The sequence below is a fragment of the Nicotiana tabacum genome, chromosome 1, assembly GCF_000715075.1.
Source record: "Nicotiana tabacum cultivar K326 chromosome 1, ASM71507v2, whole genome shotgun sequence".
Classification (NCBI taxonomy): domain Eukaryota; kingdom Viridiplantae; phylum Streptophyta; class Magnoliopsida; order Solanales; family Solanaceae; genus Nicotiana; species Nicotiana tabacum.
The window spans coordinates 81,414,596-81,434,469 of NC_134080.1; the positions used below are offsets into that span (position 1 = coordinate 81,414,596).

Here is a 19,874-nt window from a genome sequence, read left to right on the forward strand (position 1 = left end):
TCAAAACTTTGAATTTTCTCCTTCACCTTTTGTCCCTCCTTATTTGGTTCTCTTTCTCCCTCCCTATGAGTTTCCTCATCCTTCTCATCATCAATCCAACTGTAAGAACTACCATCAGAACCTTCTTTATCGCCTATATCTTTCACATTCCCCCTTAACCACAGGTAAGTATGCAACTATTTCCAAATTCTTATCCCGATTCACTACTTTCTTTTCTGCATCAGTACTCTCTACATGGGGTGTGTCACTCAAGGGTTTAACAACTTCCAACGGGTAAACTACAATTGCAAAAGCTAGAACATCAAGTTTTGATGGAGGAGGTTTTACCTGATTATCCTTCACGAGTGCAGATTCCCCTAGAATAATATCCTTCTTTACTTTTGGTTCCCCCTTAGCAGTAGCACGATCCACTGCTTTACCATTATTTACTAATTTCCTTGAAGTAGCCTTGACCTTAGTGGGTTTAGAGGTGATTTGTGAGACGGATACAGGTGCATGAGCGGTGGTTTTGGAGATGGAGGTGCAGTGGGGGTACACATTAAAGGTGTAATGGTAATAGAGGGTTATGGTGCATGAACAGTAATGGGCATGGGCGGAGAGATAACAGGTGTAGGTTCAGAATCACCAGCCAATTTTATACTTTTATTTGGCTTGGACTTCTCAATTTTGGATTTAGTTCCAAGCTTAGATGATGATTTTGATTTTGAAGGCATTTGGCTAGACTTAGTCATGGTGATGAGATGATGGTGAATTTGTTTGGTTCTTGCTTAGGGTTTGAGAGGAATAATGAGGTTTGAAAAAGATACCAAGAGAGGGGTTCTAAAGATAGTAATCCTGACTAACTAGAAGAGAGAGGGTAGCTGAATTTGAGTTCTAAGGGGACTCTAATAATGATTACTTTTGACAACTGGACTCTTAGAATTAATTGGACTCTAATTACACAAGGGTTCCCTCTTGATCCCTGACTTTGATAACAAATAGGAGTGATGCTAACAAGATTAGGAAGTCTGAGAGTAGCAATAATTTCAATTATTAGGTTCCAATGATTTAAGATAAGATGGCACATACCTCAGTCCAAGAACCAAATCTTTTGCAACTCCTTAGTCTTTTCTGCAATAAAGCTTCCAGTACAATAAGTTAATATCATAAGGCACACCCATCAATTAGACTTTCTAGGTGAATGTGTATAGTAAGAACAAGTATTAGACTGAATCAAGTGTTTGATACCTCAACTATCTATATATATTGACTTCTTTTCTAGCCAATCATTAGGGTTCAACCTAGTTGGAGGCATTGATTAAACCCAGTTCTAGTCTGTTTCTTTCAAAGTTGTCCCTACTAAGTGGCTTAGCGAAAATATTAGCAATTTGATCTTCAATTTTACAGAAATTTATTGAGATATTCCCTTTCTCAAAAGTAATCTTTGAGAAAATGATGCTTGATATCAATGTGCTTAGTTCTCTTACATGGACAAGGATTTTTAGCAATATTTAGGCACTAGTATTATCACAGAAAATAGTAACACAATCCACAAAAATAATACAGTTCACATGAGCCCCCATGCATTTTGGCATCGATCTACTCTTCGATCATTCTGAGGTGTATTACGCCTTGAAATGTTCTTTCTATCTTTGACGTATGGTTGATATCTTTTCTTGTTGAATCTTGATTCCCAATCTGTGTCCCTCGGGGGCTTGGCTGCGAATCTGTTAGGATGAACTAAGGCCGAGGGGGCTCCCAACTGGTCGTCCTCGACCCTAATTTTTGATTGATAAAGATTTTGCACATCCGACCATGTCACAACAGGATATCAATCAAAGTTCTGCATTGGCTGTTGAGATGTAATCGAGCTTCTTTCATTCAAACCTTGCATAAAGTCCTGAACTGCCCAATCATCAGAGACCAGTGGTAATTCCTTCCTTTCCATCTGAAATCGAGACACGAACTCCCTTAGCATTTCGTCATCCCTTTGTTTTATTTTGAAGACATTCGATTTTCTTGTGGCCACCTTTATAGCCCTGGCATGTGCTTTCACGAAGGCGTCCGCCGACATAGCAAATGAATCTATTGAATTAGGAGCTAAGTTGTGATACCATATCATAGCTCCTTTTCATAGTGTTTCCCCAAACGTTTTCAATAATACTAACTCGATTTCATTGTCATTCAAGTCATTTCCTTTGATTCCACAAGTGTATGAAGTAATATATTCGTTAGGGTCGGTCGTTCCGTTGTATTTTGGTATATCGGGCATGCAAAATTTCTTGGGAATGGGCATCAGAGCCACACTTTGGGGAAAAGGTTTTTGTATGAATTTTTTGGTATCTAGACCTTTCAAAACTGGAGGTGCTCCCGGTATTTGGTCTACCCGGGAGTTATAAGTTTCCACCTTCTTATCATTGTCTTCTATCTTCTTTTCTCTTGACTCGACTCTTTTAGTCAGTTCCTCGAGCATTTTCATAATTGGGGGGTCAGTCCTCGAGCCACTTTCGTCGGGCCTTTCTAGCGGTGGCTCATCCCAGGCGTTTACTGGTTCGGCGGTGTTGGGTTTTTGTTCTGACTCTGAAGTTGAGCGATGGCAACTTGCTGGGCTTGCAGCATTTCAGATATATCACCTGCAGGCTGACTCTTCCTTCTTCCATTCCTCATGTTTCCTGGCCTTCGTCTTGGGCTTCTCTATGTGCATTCCTCGGGTATGTGCCTGCGTCCTGTTTAGAGCATTGTGCGAACTGATATCAACTGGCTCCACGTTAGGCACTCCCCCAGGATTTATGGGTGGAACACCGACCCTTATACCGCTATTTTCTCCTAGACCTTCGTCTTCGTGAATGAGTGCGTTCTGCGTGCTAGACATGGTTAAGCCTAAAATCAAAGAATCTTTGACAAGAAAAAGTGTAAAGAATAAAGTGTGTTATCATAAAACTAGCACTAAAATAATCACTACTATCTTTAACCCCACGGTGGGCGCCAAACTGTTTTTCTTGAAAAATGGGGGTAACAATTAAATGTAATTTGTGGTTTTAATGATATGTGATTTATTCAAATACTAGTGAATATACAAGTAATATTAAGATTAAATAAGAAGAATTGATTAACCAAACTAGTGTTGCTATAACAATGAGGACCTCGAGCTCGACATTCTTGGGGGCCTCGAGGTCAGTTAAGAGCAATGAAGTATGAATAATAAAGTAAAAATAATAAAGCTGAAGAACACTTGTTGAGCACATTAAGCAAGAAAAGCATAGAAGAATATTCTATTGTAGTGAATAATGTGAGATGATCCTTACAAAATGATTTGGGTCCCTTTTATATAGGAGGAGAAAACCCCAATATAGTACATTCCTAATTGAGGTAAGAATTCTATTGGTACATGTGTATAACAACCCAATACGGACCTGTACCATTTCATACAAATCTTATCCTTTAATTTATGCCCTGATCCACATGCTCTTGAGAAATTCTCGCTCTTTCTTGAGTGTCCTCGAGATTGTACTACCCTCGATGTAGGTCGTGTCAATCCTTCGATCTGCTTCCTCGAGGTGTGTTTCCTTCAGCCGCGTCCGACCTCTACTTCGAGTCACCCGGACACAGACTAATAGCCCAATTTAAGACTTCAAAATCGAGTTCCTTAGTTTTGACCTACACAAATTCAATTTTATTATAGTTAAAGTGACAGACTTTAATTAGAAGGCCACATATTTGATGTTCTTTTAAAAGTGCTTGTTTGTTTATTTGTACTTTACTCGTCTGAAATTGTTGTCTTCCTTTTAATCTCTAAATTTTCTTCTATTTTATTTTGGGGAACAGGTGGAAGACCAAGGTGAAGAGAGAAGGTCTGGTAATGAGTGAATCTTGCCTTTTTACCCAGCTATCAGAAATTGGTCAATTATACTGACTAGCAATAATATAGAACGAATGGAGAATTTATAGCTTGGCTTAGTAGTGAGTTAACTTGACTTGTTATTAAAATATGTTCAATTAGTTCTTTGTTAACGCTAATATTTACAAAATAACCTCATATTTTTATAAATATAGCGTTTTAAAAATGATTGAAGAATTGTGAATAATGTGTGGCACTAAAAAGAATATAACTTAAAATGAAAAAAAAAGAAGAAAAGACCGGCGAAGACTTGAAGTCGTTGTGCTATATAGCATTGACTTGTTGTCCTTTTTTAAGAATGTGTGATTCAAGCTCAAGTTATAAATTGTGGGTTGATCCTAATAGTATAAACAAATCAAAGGATCCAAGAATTACATATAACGAAAACAAAATTCTTTTTTGAGTTTCATCCCTTCTATATATGGCTTGAATCATTAAACATATTGTAACAATATGCATTTTTTTGGGTTATTACCAAACAATGCCTATTGATGGAGAAACAATCAGAGCACCACCTCGCTATAAGGTGGTTAATGTCAGCTCTTTGGAGCCAAAACCCTACTGCCAGAGGTCAACCTCAGGTATATTTATTAATTAATCAGTATGTGTGTGATGGTATGGAATCGCATCGTTCCCAATAATATGTTCACTCAACGGGATTAGCTTTGTCGAGCTAGTCATGAACTCTAGTATTTTTATTGTAACAATAATAAAGCCTGTGGCATACCATAAGACAATTATTTTGGTAGTGTTATTGCAGATAGATTTATATTAACTACATTTATATTCAGATTAATGATCAGCTACGAATATCTTGGTTACGAACTTTAGAAAATATAATTTTATTAGAAAAATTATTAAAAGAAAATATAGAAGAATATCAAAAAATTCAAGATATCCTATACTTAGAATACACGAGAGAAAATATAAAAGAAATTTCAAGATTAATTCCGCTAGCCACAAAATATTATGAAAAAATATTTAGAATAAACTAAGGGACCCCACCGAACTGTTGATTTCGACTACTCACCTGGTCTTCAATAAAATAAAATAAATTTGGGGTAAATATCTACCTTTTTAGATGGAGACAATTTCCATAATACGAATATTATTTCTTTTTCTTTTCTTCACTGTATTAAATTCGATCTCCTTCAACATGAATATGTCATACGTCAATAGAGCTAATTCAATTAGTTATGTTGAGACCTAACTATAGGAAGTTAGACTTCAGCTCTCACCAATTTACGTCATGAAGGAAGGATGAGATAATCGTATTCGTAGCCTCTATATCTTCTGTCTCACTATTTTGTTCTTGATAAATAAATAAATAAATGACATGAAACTATAATTTTCTTCTTATATGGTAAAAGAGAAAATTATTCAGTTTGACCTTTCAGAGTAAAAATGCTATTAATATTAGCCAAATGCCATCAATATTAGCCAAAATTAACTATTTATATTTCTTTTCCTCTCACGAGTCTATTTCCCCTCTCTCCCTTTTTTATGTAAACATGAAGTAAGGTAGTAGATAAGAAACAAAATCCGTAAAATTAATTAGTATTTTCCATCTTAGTTTCACTACAATCTAACCTTTCACTTTCTTTGAGAAACAAGTTATGCCTAATTCTTTAATAATGTTGTTCATCTGATTTCACAAGAGTGAAACTTTCTCTTCTTTCATAAATAAGAAAATTCATAATTTTGTAGATTAATTTATGATCCATTTAAAAGGTGGATCTGTACTAGAACAATATCTTTAAACTCCAGCTAATATTCATAACCATTTTGGCTATATATATATATACACATATTAATGCGCTTTTTCGGCTATAATTTTTTCACAACATGAGATAATTTTTAGTGAAATCCTTTTTACTGGTTAATAAACAGACCCAGCTGGTTTTGGTGGTCTTCAGCTGTCGTAGAACATGGAGTAAGATTAGGTTGCTTTAGCTCTTAATTATTGTGTGGTATAATATTGACAATATCATATGGCAAATAGAGCTTTGTTTTGGACAATTGGTGTAGACTTTTCGTTTCACTATGATTTCAATTTTTGGTGTCAATACGAGACGGAGGAATTCATTTAGTATTTTATGCAAGATAGAAGCAACACATGAACTAAACCAACTAAAATGACAAAGCACTCTCATGATCTTCAAAATTAATTTCTTTAATATCTAACAATAAGTAATCTCTCATTAGTTATGACCCACAATTCTGCCATTGTCATGATGACATCTAACTCAACCCGTTAGATAAGCCAAATCATATAGTTACTACTATAACGAGAAAACATCACTATTATAAATAAAAACTGCAATAGAATTTAATACAACTACCCTAAGGTCTGATAGTACAAGTCATGAGCCACTATAATTTGATTTTACAAAACTGGTGAAAAGAATAAATACAACATCTGTTTGTAAGTTACATAAACAGAAGTACTCCTAAGCTACCGTGAACAAAAGGTAGCATGAACACGGTACTCTGGCACGTCTCCAATGTAAAGCTCTGTCTTCACAGTTTCTCAGCTCTAAAATCTGCACGCAAGGTGCAGAAGTGTAGTATGAGTACAACCGACCTCATGTACTCAATAAGTATCTTGACTAACCTCAGAGAAATAGTGACGAGGTTTTAGGTCAAAAGATACTACTTGTCAAATAACATGTGCAATATATCAAAGACTAACAAGAAAAAGTATAGCAGAAAAACAATTACTATAATCTCCTCGTGTGATTACCAAAAGGTCATCACCTGTTTTAGAAATAAACTCTGTGTACCGAGGCCTTAAAAACCTCTTTCTTTCTCACCTCGACTTACGTGCGTGGTATATCTGGACAGCCTTCTATGTGAAAATATGAGAAATAGAAATTTCTAGAGTTAAAATTTAATTATGGTTGACTTTGGTCAATATTTTGAGCAAACGGACCCGGATCTGTATTTCGACGATCCTGAAGGTTCGCAGTAAAATATGGGACTTGGGCGTGCCCGAAAATGAATTCCGAGGTCCCAAGCCTTAGAAATCAATTTTTGAAAGAAATTGTTTTACTAAATTATCTAAGAAATGAAGAAAAGAATTAATGTTTGAAACCATTGATATCGGGTCTGTTTGGTTCCGGTGCTCGGTACTAACTTGTTATAGTATTTAAATATAATTGTGAAATTTGGTGGAAAATGGAGTTTATTTGACGTGAGTTGGACTTCCGGTTGAAGAGTTATGAACTTTGAGTGTTCTTGATGAAAATGTTGAATTTTGAGGTTTAGTTCATGGTTTTACATGTTATTTTGATTATGTGATCACACGAATAGGTCCATATGATGTTTTTGAGTTAGTATGCATGTTTGGTCTGAAGTCCTGAGGGCTCGGGTGAGTTTCAGGTAGGTTTCGGGATGTTTTAGGCTTAAAACATAGCTGTTGCAAGTTCAGAGAAGTTGCAGATCTCTGAACCCGCCAGTGCGGTCCGCAATGATTTTGTGCTGCCGCGGAGGGGCCTATGCGGCCGCAAAGGATTTTGTGCTGACCGCGGTGGGGGTTGTGCGACAACACTCAATTTAGTGCGGTCCGCGGTGAGGAAGAATCTGCAGGTTCACTGGTCTGACTTCGGAAGCCTATATCTTTTGATATACAAGGAATTGGGAGATGACTCATAAACAAAATTTGTCGCCCTTCGTGTTTAGTTTCCATAAAGATAAAGAAATTACAATTTGGACATCGGTAGAGAAAGTTAAGGCCAAATTACTAAAGCATGTCACTGCAATCAACATTGTGAGCTCCGCGGCCGCACTCCTTTATGTGCGGTCCGCATAGGGGGTCTGAGAGGGGTATATGTAAACGGGATTTTCAGTTATTTTTCATTTTTCAAAACCCCAAAAACATAACAAGCGATTTTTCAAACAACCTTTCTTCTCCAAAACATTAGTAAGTGATTTCTAACTCATTTTCTATACTCCTTAACTTCTTTTTACAAGATTTCATCCTAGAATCAATGGTTTTCATGGGGGAAATTGGGTGTTTTGGGTAGAACCTAGGTTTTTCAAATTTTGTGGGGATTTGGACCTCGATTTGAGGTCCGATTTTAAAACAAATTATAGATTTGGGTTCGTGGGGGAATGGATAATCGAATTTTGGTTCGAACCTCGGGTTTTGGCCATGGGTCTGGGGGCGATTTTTTGACTTTTTGGGGAAAATTTTAGAAAACTTATTTTCATGCATTAGAATTGATACGAGCAAATTGGCGGTGGAATCAAGAGGTAAAGTGATAGTTGAGACTTGAATTTTGTTCGTGGCATCGAGGTAAGTGTTTGGTCTAACCTTAGTTTGAGGGATTAGGAGTCGAGTCCTATGTGCTATGTGATATTTGTTGAGTATGACGTATAGGCATGGTGACGAGTGTCTATGCGTTGGTGTCAAACATGCCCGTGAGTCTTGTATTATGATTATTATAACGCCGTTTGTATTATTCATGCCTTTTGTGATGATTTCTATTGTTGAGTAGAGTTTGTGGAGGAAATAGAGGTATTTGAGTATTTAAGAGCATTGGCTCAAGTGGTACAATGAATTTATGGAAGTATAATTGGCATTTGAACTTCATAGAGAATTGGCTCAAGTCGTAAAGTGAGTTGTGAATTAAAAGTGAAAAAGAGAAGAGAATTATTATATTGTTTCCCTTGTCAGGATATTGTTGCTTTTAATGTTATCTCCCTTGCCGGGATGTTGATGCTTTTGATATTGTTCCCTTGCCGGAATTTGATTGTTGAACTATTGTTCCCTTGCCCGTATTTCGTTTACTTATTTCCTTGCCTTATTATTTGTGATTATTGTTTGGGTGAGGAAGAGTGTTAAAGCACGAAGAGTGATGCCGTGTATAATTTTGTGAGGAAGAGTGTTAAAGCACGAAGGGTGATGCCGTGTATAATTTTGGTAGAAAGAGTGTAAAGCACGAAGGGTTATTCCATACCGCACGACGTACAATTCCGGGCCGATTATATTGATTATATGGTGAGGACGAGAGTAAAAGCACGAAGGGTGATGCCGTGCAATTTATATTGATTCTTTTGGTGAGGACAAAAGTAAAAGCACGAAGGGTGATGTCGTGCACTTGTTTGATCCCTGATTCTTTGCTGATAGTTGAGATAGGGTGTTTCTTGTATTTAACCGTTGTCTTTTTATTCTTAATTGATGTTTCCCCGTAGCATGTTACCCCCTCCCATACTTAATTGTACATTACTGTTCTTCTTTTTCACTGTATATGATTTAACTGCACAGGTTTATTTGGTTGTCTGATCCTAGCCTCGTCACTACTTCACCGAGGTTAGGCTAGGCACTTACCAGCATATGAAGTCGGTTGTGCTGATACTACATTCTGCACTGTGTGCAGATCCCGGAGCAGCAACATTCAAACCTTAGCTTGGGTGGCTGCCTTTAGTCCAGTTGGAGATTCCGAGGTAGTCCTGCAGCGTCCGCAGGCCCTGGCGTCTCCCTCTATCCCTTCATCCTTTTTCATATACTTATTTTAGAAACAATGTATTAGCTATATTTCAGACCTTGTTTGTAGTAAATTCTAGACTGTCTGTGAAGTGTGACACCAGTTCTGGGTGAATTTTGCTTATGATGTTGTATTGGATATTTATTCAAATGTTTTATCGTTTATTCCGCTTCCTTTAAATTTTCGCTGTTTATAACTGTTTATTCACACTTGTTAAAGAAATTAAAAATGGGAAAAAGGTAATTGGTGTAAGTGGTCGGCTTGCCTAGCTTTCACTAGTAGGCGCCATCACCACTCCCAAGGGTGGGAAATCCGGGTCGTGACAAGTTGGTATCAGAGCTTTAGGTTACATGGGTCTCACAATTCACAGACAAGCTTAGTAGAGTCTGAGGGATCGGTATGGAGACGTCTGTATTTATCCCCTAGAGGCTATAGAGTTAGGAAAAACTTCACATCTATTCTTTCCTGTTGTGCGGTTTGATTTCTCAATGCTAATTGAATTTCTACTCTGTTCATTCGCAGATGTCAAGAACATGCGCTTCCTCATCCACCGATCAGTAGTCCGAGCCCCCAGCAGCAGCTCCCACGAGGGGCAAAGGGCGAGGTCGAGGCCGTACTAGAGGCTGAGGTAGGGGCAGAGCTCAGCCTAGAGCAGCAGCACCAGCGGTGAAGCCTCAAGTTGACTTTGATGATGAGTTTCCGACCCAGGCAACTCCGGTGGGCCCAGCTCAGGTCCCAAAGGGGTTTATTTCTACCCCAGTACTCCAGGATGCTCTGGTCCGCCTAGTGGGACTTATGGAGAGTGTCACCCGGGCAGGTTTGCTTCCTGTAGCACCAGCCATCTCTTAGGCTGGAGGAGGAGTCCAGAGTCCTACTAGTCGTACTCTGGAGCAGATGGATCCCCAGTTTCAAACTCCAGCCGCTTAGCTAGTTGGAGCAGTTCAGCCGGGTGTGGTAGCTCAGACTAGCGATGGGGCAGCTATGTCTACCGATGCTTTGTGGAGGTTGGACAGGTTCACCAAGCTCTTCACTACTACTTTCAGCGATGCATCCTCTGAGGATCCCCAGGATTATCTAGACAGATGTCATGAGGTTCTCAAGAACATGGGGATAGTGGTGACCAATGGGGTTTATTTTGCTACTTTTCACTTATCTGGATCCGCCAAGACTTGGTGGAGAGATTATTGTTTGGCTAGACCAGCCAGATCGCCAGCTTTGACTTGGGAGCAGTTTACTCAGCTATTTCTGGAGAAGTTTCTCCCTATCACTCAGAGAGAGATCTATTGGAGGCAGTTCGAGCGTCTCCGGCAAGGTTCTATCACCGTCACTTAGTACGAGACCAGATTCATTGACTTGGCCCGTCATGCTCTTATCATACTCCCCACCGACAGAGAAAGAGGGTGAGGAGGTTCATTGAGGGACTTATCCAGCCTATTCGACTTCAAATGGCTAAAGAGACAGGGAGTGAGATTTTTTTTTCAGGAGGCGGCCATTGTGGCCAGGAGGGTTGAGATGGTTCTATCACAGGGGGGTGGTCAGGGGTCTGACAAGAGGCCTCATCATTCAGGCATATTCAGTGGTACCTCGTCTGGAGGCATGGATTCGTAAGGTAGAGGCCATTCTCCTAGGCCTTTTCAGTCAACACTTCAGGTTTCTCACAGTGCTTCAGGTGGTCGTGGTTCTCATATGCAGTATTCTGATTAGCAGCCCTACATTGCACCACCAACTCCTATTAGTGTACCACCGCTCTAGAGTTTTAGGGGTGGTCATTCAGGTTGTCAGGGTCAGTAGTCTCAGCCGCCGAGGGCTTGTTATACATGTGGTGATATGGGTCACATTACTAGATTTTGCCCTCGAGCATCGAGCAACTTGCAGGATCAGGGTTCCCGTGCCATGGTTCAGGCACCGAGTGTTCCACAGACCGCTCAGCTAGCTAGAAGTGGAGGTAGAGGTGCTAGAGGTGGAGGTATAGGTATTAGAGGTGGAGGTCAGGCCTCTAGAAGTGGAAGCCAGCCAGTAGCAGGCCGTCCTAGAGATATAGTTCAGGGTGGTGGGGCCCAGCCCCGATGTTATGCTCTTCCAGCCACGCCCGAGGCTGAGGCTTCTGATGCAATTATCACAGGTACTGTTCTGGTTTATAGTAGAGATGCTTCGGTTTTATTTGATCCAGGATCTATATACTCCTATGTGTCATCTTATTTTGCACCGTATCTGGTCATACCTAGTGATTCTTTGAGTGCTCCTTTTTATGTGTCTACACCGGTGGGTGATTCTGTTGTAGTAGATCGTGTCCATCGTTCATGTATATTTGTGATTGAGGGTTGTGAGACTCATGTAGATTTTTTACTTCTAGACATAGTTGATTTCGTTGTCATATTGGGGATGGACTGGTTATCACCTTACCACGCTATCTTGGACTGTCATGCCAAGACTGTGACCTTAGCCTTGTCGGGTTTACCTCGTTTGGAGTGGATAGGGACTCCTGGTCATTCTACCCATATGGTTATCTCATATATGAAGGCTCGGCGTATGGTCGAGAAGGGGTGTTTGGCCTATTTGGCATATGTTCGGGATTCTAGTGCTGAGGTTCCTTTTATCGATTCTGTGCCTATTGTTCGTGAGTTTCCGAAGGTATTTCCTTCATACCTGCCGGATATGCCACCCGACAGGGATATTGACTTCTGCATTGATTTGGCTCCGAGCATTCATCCCATTTCTATCCAGCCGTATCATATGGCCCAGCCTGAGTTGAAAGAGTTGAAGGAGTAGTTGCAAGAATTTTTTGATAAGGGCTTCATTAGGCCCAATGTCTTGCCTTGGGGTGCGTCGGTGTTGTTTGTCAAGAAAAAGGACGGATCAATGCGAATATATATAGACTATCGGTAGTTGAACAAGGTTACAATCAAGAATAAGTATCCATTACCGAGGATCGATTATTTGTTTGACCAGCTTTAGGGTGCCCAAGTGTTTTCTAATATCAACTTGAGATCTGGCTACCATCAATTGAGGATTAGGGCATCCGATGTCCCTAAGACAACTTTTTGCACTCGGTATGGGCATTATGAGTTCTTGGTGATGTCATTCGTATTGACAAATGCCCCAGCAGCTTTCATGGATTTAATGAACCGAGTGTTCAGGCATTACTTGGATTCATTCGTGACAGTCTTCATTGATGATATTTTGATCTATTCCTGCAGCCGGGAGGAGCACAAGCAGCATCATAGAGTTGTTCTTCAGACATTGAGGGGTAGTCAATTATTTGCAATGTTTTCGAAGTGCGAGTTCTGGTTGAGTTCAGTTGCATTCCTAGGTCATGTTGTATCAGTAGAGGGTATTCAGGTTGATCTGAAGAAGATAGAGGCAGTCAAGAATATGCCTAGACCAGCATCAGCTACAGAGATCTGGAGTTTCTTGGGATTGGCAGGCTATTATCGTCGGTTTGTGGAGGGGTTTTCATCTATTACAGCCTGATGACCTGGTTGACCCAGAAGGGTACCCAGTTCAGGTGGTCGGATAAGTGTGAGAAAAGCTTTCATTAGCTCAAGGCATCTTTGACTACGGCGCTGGTGTTGGTTTTGCCCACAGGTTCAGGGCCTTATATGGTTTATTGTGATGTATCTCGTATTGGACATGGTGCGATGTTGATGCACGATGGCAAGGTCATTGCCTATGCTTCACGGCAGTTAAAGATCCATGAGAAGGGTTATCCATTTCATGATTTGGAGTTAGTAGCCATTGTTCACGCGTTGAAGATTTGGAGGCATTATATGTATGGTGTGGCATGTGAGGTGTTCATGGATCACAAGAGTCTGCAGTATTTGTTCAAGCAGAATGAGCTAAATTTGAGGCAGAGAAAGTGGTTGGAGCTATTAAAGGACTATGATATCACTATCTTATATCATCTAGGGAAGGCTAATGTTGTGGCCGATGCTTTGAGTATGAAGTCAGCCAATATGGGCAGTCTTGCTTATATTCCGATCGGTGAGAGACCGCTTGCTTTGGATGTTCAGGCTTTGGCCAATCAGTTCGTGAGGTTCGATGTTTCTGAGCCCAGCCGTATGTTAGCTTGCACAGTCGCTCGTTTTTCATTGTTGGAGTGTATCCGAGATCGGCAGTATGATGATCCTCATTTGTGTGTCCTTAGGGATACAGTGCAGCACGGAGGTGCCAAGAAGGTTACCTTAGGAGATGATGGAGTTTTGAGATTGTAGGGTCAAGTTTGTGTGCCTAATGTGGATGGGATCCGGCAGTTGATTTTAGAGGATGCCCATAGTTCCCAGTGCTCTATTCATCCGGGCGCCGCGAAGATGTATCAGGATTTGCTGCAGCATTATTGGTGGAGGAGGATGAAGAAGGATATCGTTGCATATATAACTCGGTGTTTGAATTGTCAGCAGGTTAAGTACGAGCATCAGAGGCCTGGTGGTTTGTTTCAGAGGATTGAGCTTCCCGAGTGTAAGTGGGAGAGGATCACTATGGATTTCGTTGTTGGACTCTCACAGACTCGGAGGAAGTTCGATTCAGTGTAGGTTATTGTTGATACGCTGACCAAGTCAGCACATTTCATTCCTATGGCAGTCTTCCATTTTTCCGAGAGGTTAGCTGAGATCAATATCCGGGAGATTGTTCGTCTTTATGGTGTGCCTGTGTTTATCATTTCGGATCGAGGTACGTAGTTTACCTTATGTTTCTGGAGGGCAATTCAACGAGAGTTGGGCACACAGGTTGAGTTGAGCACAACATTTCATCCTCAGACGGACGGGCAGTCCGAGTGCACTAATCAGATTTTGGAGGATATGCTCCGAGCATGTGTCACTGACTTTGGAGGCTCGTGGGATCAGTTTTTACCTTTAGCACAGTTTGCCTACAACAACAACTACCAGTTGAGTATCCAGATGGCTCCTTATGAGGCTTTGTATGGTAGGCGGTTTCGGTCGCCGGATGGATGGTTTGAGCCGAGAGAGGCTCGGTTTTTGGGGTACGGATTTAGTACAGGATGCCTTGGACAAGGTCAGGATCATTCAGGATAGGCTTCGTACAGATCAGTCAAGGCAAAAGAGTTATGCCGACCATAAGGTTCGTGATTTGGCATTCATGGTCGGTGAGCAGGTATTGCTTCGGGTGTTGCCTATGAAGGGCGTGATGAGATTTGGGAAGAGGGGCAAGCTTAGCCCTAGGTTCATTGGCCTGTTTAAGATTCTTGATCGAGTGGGGGAGGTGGCTTACAGACTTGCGTTGCCGCCGAGCTTATCAGTCATGCATCCTGTGTTCCATGTGTCCATTTTTCGAAAGTATCACGACGATCCATCCCACGTGTTAGACTTCAGCACTGTCCAGTTGGACAAGGACTTTTCATATGAGGAGGAGCCAGTAGCTATTCTAGACCAGCATGTTCGTTAGTTGAGGTCGAAGAGTTTCCCTTCTGTTCGTGTTTAGTGGAGAGGTCAGCCTGTTGAGGCATCGACCTGGGAGTCCGAGTCCGATATGCAGAGCCGTTATCCCCATCTTTTTTCCGACTCAGGTACTTCCTTCTTAGGTCCGTTCGAGGACAAACAGTTATTTTAGAGGTGGAGTGATTTCTAACTCATTAGTAAGTGAATTCTAACTCATTTTCTTGACTTCTTTTTACAAGATTTCATCCTAGAATCAATGGTTTTCATGGGGTTTTGGGTACAACCTAGATTTTTCAAATTTTGGGGGATTTGGACCTCGATTTAAGGTCTGATTTCAAAACAAATTATAGATTTGGGTTCGTGGGGGAATGGGTAATCAGATTTTGGTTCGAACCTCGAGTTTTGACCATGCGGGCACGAGGGCGATTTTTGGGGAAAACTTTAGAAAACTTATTTTAATACATTAGAATTTATTCAATTAGCATTTATTGATGTAATTAAGTAACTTGTAGCTAAATATGAGCGAATTGGCGGTGGAATCAAGAGGTAATGCGATAGTTGAGACTTGAATTGTGTTTGTGCCATCGAGGTAAGTGTTTGGTCTAACCTTAGCTTGAGAGATTAAGAGATATACAATCTGATTTTTGTTGAGTACGACGTATAGGCATGGTGACGAGTGTCTATGCGTTGGCGTCAAGCATGCCCATGAGTCTTGTATTATGATTATTATGACTCCGTTTGTATTATTCATGCCTTTTGTGATGATTTCTATTGTTGAGTAGAGTTTGTGGAGGAAATAGTGGTAATTGAGTATCGAAGAGCGTTGGCTCAAGTGGTACAATGAATTTGTGGAAGTATAATTGGCATGTGAACTTCATAGAGCATTTGCTCAAGTCGTAAAGTGAGTTGTGAATTAAAAGTGAAAAAGAGAAAAGAATTATTATATTGTCTCCCTCCCGAGGATATTGTTGCTTTTAATGCTATCTCCCTTGCCGGAATTTGATTGTTGAACTATTGTTCCCTTGCCGGGATTTCGTTTCAATCTTAGGGTGATTTTGATAAGAGTGTAAAGCACGAAGGGTGATGCTGTGTTGCACGATGTATAATTCCGTGCTGATTATATTGATTATATGGTGAGGACGAGAGTAAAAGCACGTAGGGTGATGCCGTGCAATTTATATTGATTCTTTTGGTGAGGACAAGAGTAAAAGTACGAAGGGTGATGTCGTGCACTTGTTTGATCCCTAATTCTTGCTGATAATTGAGATAGGGTGTTCCTTGTATTTAACCGTTGTCTTTCTATTCTGAATTGATGTTTCCCCGTAGCATGTTACTCCCTCCCATACTTAACTGTACATTACTGTTCTTCTTTTTCCGCTGTATATGATTTAACTGCACAGGTTTATTTGGTAGTCTGGTCCTAGCCTCGTCACTATTTCGCCGAGGTTAGGCTAGGCATTTATCAACACATGGGGTCGGTTATGCTAATACTACACTCTGCACTATGTGCAGATCCCGGAGCAACAACATTCGAATCGTAGCTTGGGTGGCTGCCTTCAATCCAGTTGGAGATTCTGAGGTAGTCCTGCAGCGTCCGCATGCCCTGTCGTCTCCCTCTATCCCGTCATCCTGTTTCATATAGTTATTTCAGAAACAGTGTATTACCTATCTTTCAGACCTTGTTTGTAGTAAATTCTATGCTGTCTATGAAGCGTGACACTAGTTTTGGGTAGATTTTGCTTAAGATGTTATATTGGGTATTTATTCAAATGTTTTATCGTTTTCTTCCGCTTGCTTTAAATTTCCGTTGTTTATAACTGTTGATTCACACTTGTTAAAGAAATTAAAAATGGGAAAAAGGTAATTGGTGTAAGTGGTCGACTTGCCTAGCTTTCACTAGTATGTTCCATCACGACTCCCGAGGGTGGAAAATCTGGGTCGTGACACCTCGGAACAAGTGATAACAATTAATATAAATAAAAGCTCTGTTTCAAAAACCAACTATCAAATAGAATTGCATACATATAACACCTCGTGTCCATATTATAAATCACAACCCGCATGTCAAAGACCTCATGCCACAATAAAAGTCACACTTGCACGGCAAAAATCTCATGTCACAATATAATCTGATTCCATATCAATTGCCATATAACACGTTCAAGAGAACTTTCAAGAATCAAATATATTAATACATGATGATGACTTTTTTATCTCGTCAATACGATATGCTACCAACAACTCAACAAGATATGAGATATCAACTACATATAGGTAAATGCTTCTTGGCAACCAAATCGTCAAGTAATAACAGAGGCATTGATTAGCATGTTAGAGACAATGTATCAAATCATATAAAAATGCATGGCACACATAAAGAAGTCATAAGAACAAACAAGAATGCCTTTTTTTACCACCACACAAACATAATCAATAGAAATCGCCCACAGGTATCACATAACATCCCCACAATGCCACCCCTATATCGCCACATGCACATCACAATAAAATGCCTCTCTTATGTTGCCGCATGCATATAAGCCGCCCTTATCTTGCCACTTGCACATCACAAATTAGATGCCTCCCTTATGTCGTTGCATGCACATCTAGCCACCCTTATCTCGCCACATGCACATCACAAATGAAAGGCCTCCCTTATGTCTCCGCATGCACATCTACAATCAATCCGCACATCATACCTATATGTGCCACAACAACACAACAATGCAAAGTAACAATTTATCATCAAGCGGCACATTCTCATAACTCATCAATAAAGCGCACAGGGGCATGATAACAACAAAAGTGTTGATAAAGCATAATCATGGTTAAATCAAGTATAGCAACCAAGTCCAAGTAGAATCACATATGTATCATAGAGTGTACATGTCCCAATCAAGGAAAATTACAATAATAAGTCCGGATGTTTGTTCATAGCCTACGTGTATCTATCCCCAAGGCAAATATAGCATAAGTCTCAAGATTTGTTCATCATATTCAACATAAGGTACCAATAGCCTCAACTTTTCTCTAGCATAGTTTATAGTACTCAGGAAGTTGATCAATTTAATAATATATGGAATCAAGTAAAACATACAACCAAATAAGGCATTGTGTAAGCTAGAATCTACGCCGAGCATGATTACCCATGGCATACGTATATACGCTCGTCACCTCATATATATACATCCCCACCGCATGTAGCAAACAATTTCAATTAGTAGAAAAAATTTTCTCAATGAAAGTTGGGCAAGACACTTACCTCAAACAAGCCAAATCAATATTCAAAAATAGCCTTTTCCTTCACATTTCACCTATGTCCGGCTCAAATCTAGCCAAAATCCACATAATAATATCAAACAATGCAAAAGGAATCAATTTCAATTAATAAAGTTGCAACCTTTACCAAATTTCCAAAAAGTCAACCCCATGCTTGTCCGGTTAAAATTTGAGTCAATGGGTAGATCTCGACTACCCATAATCCCACGAGCACAAATATGTAATTGATTTTCAAATCCGAGTCCAAATCGACTCTCAAATCTCAATTTTTTATTTTTTAAAATATAGTCAAAATCCCTAAAACTTCTCTTCAAATTTCATGATTTTGATGTTAAAATCCATACGTAATCAAGATATAATATAAAAATTGAGTCAAAATCACTTACCCAATAGATATGTGTGAAAATCGCCTCCCACATAGTCTAGGGCTCAAAATGTGATAAAATAAAACTAAGTCCCGAAATACATAACATATAACCAGCTGTAGATGTCGCATTTGCAACAAGGGTTTCGCAAATACGACCTCCGCAAAAGTGAACAAAGGCTCGCAAAAGTGACCCCTGACAAACCCAGTAGATATGACATTTGCAATAAAATTCTTCGCAAATGCGAAGCCCCTCCCCAACAACCAGTTGCAAAAGCAACGCATGATTCACAAAAGCAAACACCTAGATATCGCAAATGCGACACAATCCTTGCAAATGAAGGTCCCTACCTAGCAGTCATGAGTCGCAATTGTTATCACCACTTTGCAAATGTGATGGTCACACTTGCGACCTCCTCATCACAAATGCGAGAAAATCAGAACCAGTACAACTCAACTTAGCAAAAACAATCTAAAACAAATTTGAAGCTCTCTCGGGCCCCTCGGGACCCATTCAAGCATACGAACAAGTACATAAATCTCATACAAACCCGCTTCCATGCTTGGATAATCAAAATAATATATAAAACTATGAATCGAACAAAAAAATGTATCAAAATCTTAATGAGACTGAAGAATTTTTAAAATCTCAACCAAGTGTCTGGCTCCCATCAAACCAACCTGGAATGAAACCAAACTTTGCGCACAAGTTCTAAATGACAAAATAGACCTATTCCAAGTCCTGAAACCAAAATTCGAACCTGATAGCCACAACGTCAACTCTCGGTCAAACTTAGGAAATTTCTAAACCTTAAAATTGTCAACTTTCGCCAAAAAGAGCCAAATCAATATAGGGACCTCCAAAACAAAATCTGGGCATACGCCCAAGTCCAAAATCATCATACGAGCCTATTGGAATATTCCGAACACGAATCCGAGACTGTTTACACAAAAGTCAAACCTTGATCAACTCTTCAACTTAAAGCTTACAAATAGAGAATTACCCTTCCAAATCATTCCCAAACTTCCCGTAAATAAAAAACAATCATGCACACAAGTCGTAATACATCATATAAAGATATCCAAGACCTCAACCTACCAAACTGAACACTAAAGCTTAAAACGTCTGATCGGGTCGTTATATCATTATAATCTTTGCATTATTAATTGTTGTAATATGTATTTTTATAACTAATTCTTGTATAACTAATTTTTATATAATTTGTATTTAAACCAAACGACCTGTAAAGGTTGAATTCATCAAAATTGAATCTCGGACTCGCCTCTATTTGAGGCAGCTAAAAGGGTCTTTCCCTCTTATATATATCACCTTTTTAAAATTTAATGAAGGTATTTAAGATCTAAAATTTTCCTATACAATGCAACTACAAACAACAACCCATCACTACTAGAAATTCGAGTTTTAGCGACCACAAAAATCGACCAACGTTGGTCTGTTTATGCAAAATATC

The 19,874-nt window shown here is 39.8% G+C and overlaps 1 long non-coding RNA gene across 1 annotated transcript; it reads left to right on the forward strand.

The window, feature by feature from the left end:
• The first annotated feature begins 4,199 nt into the window (after positions 1–4,199).
• Positions 4,200–9,528, forward strand: LOC142180322 (uncharacterized). The gene is made up of 2 exons (XR_012708755.1): positions 4,200–4,458; positions 9,147–9,528. It is a non-coding gene; the product is annotated as an uncharacterized LOC142180322 (long non-coding RNA).
• Positions 9,529–19,874: the final 10,346 nt, after the last annotated feature.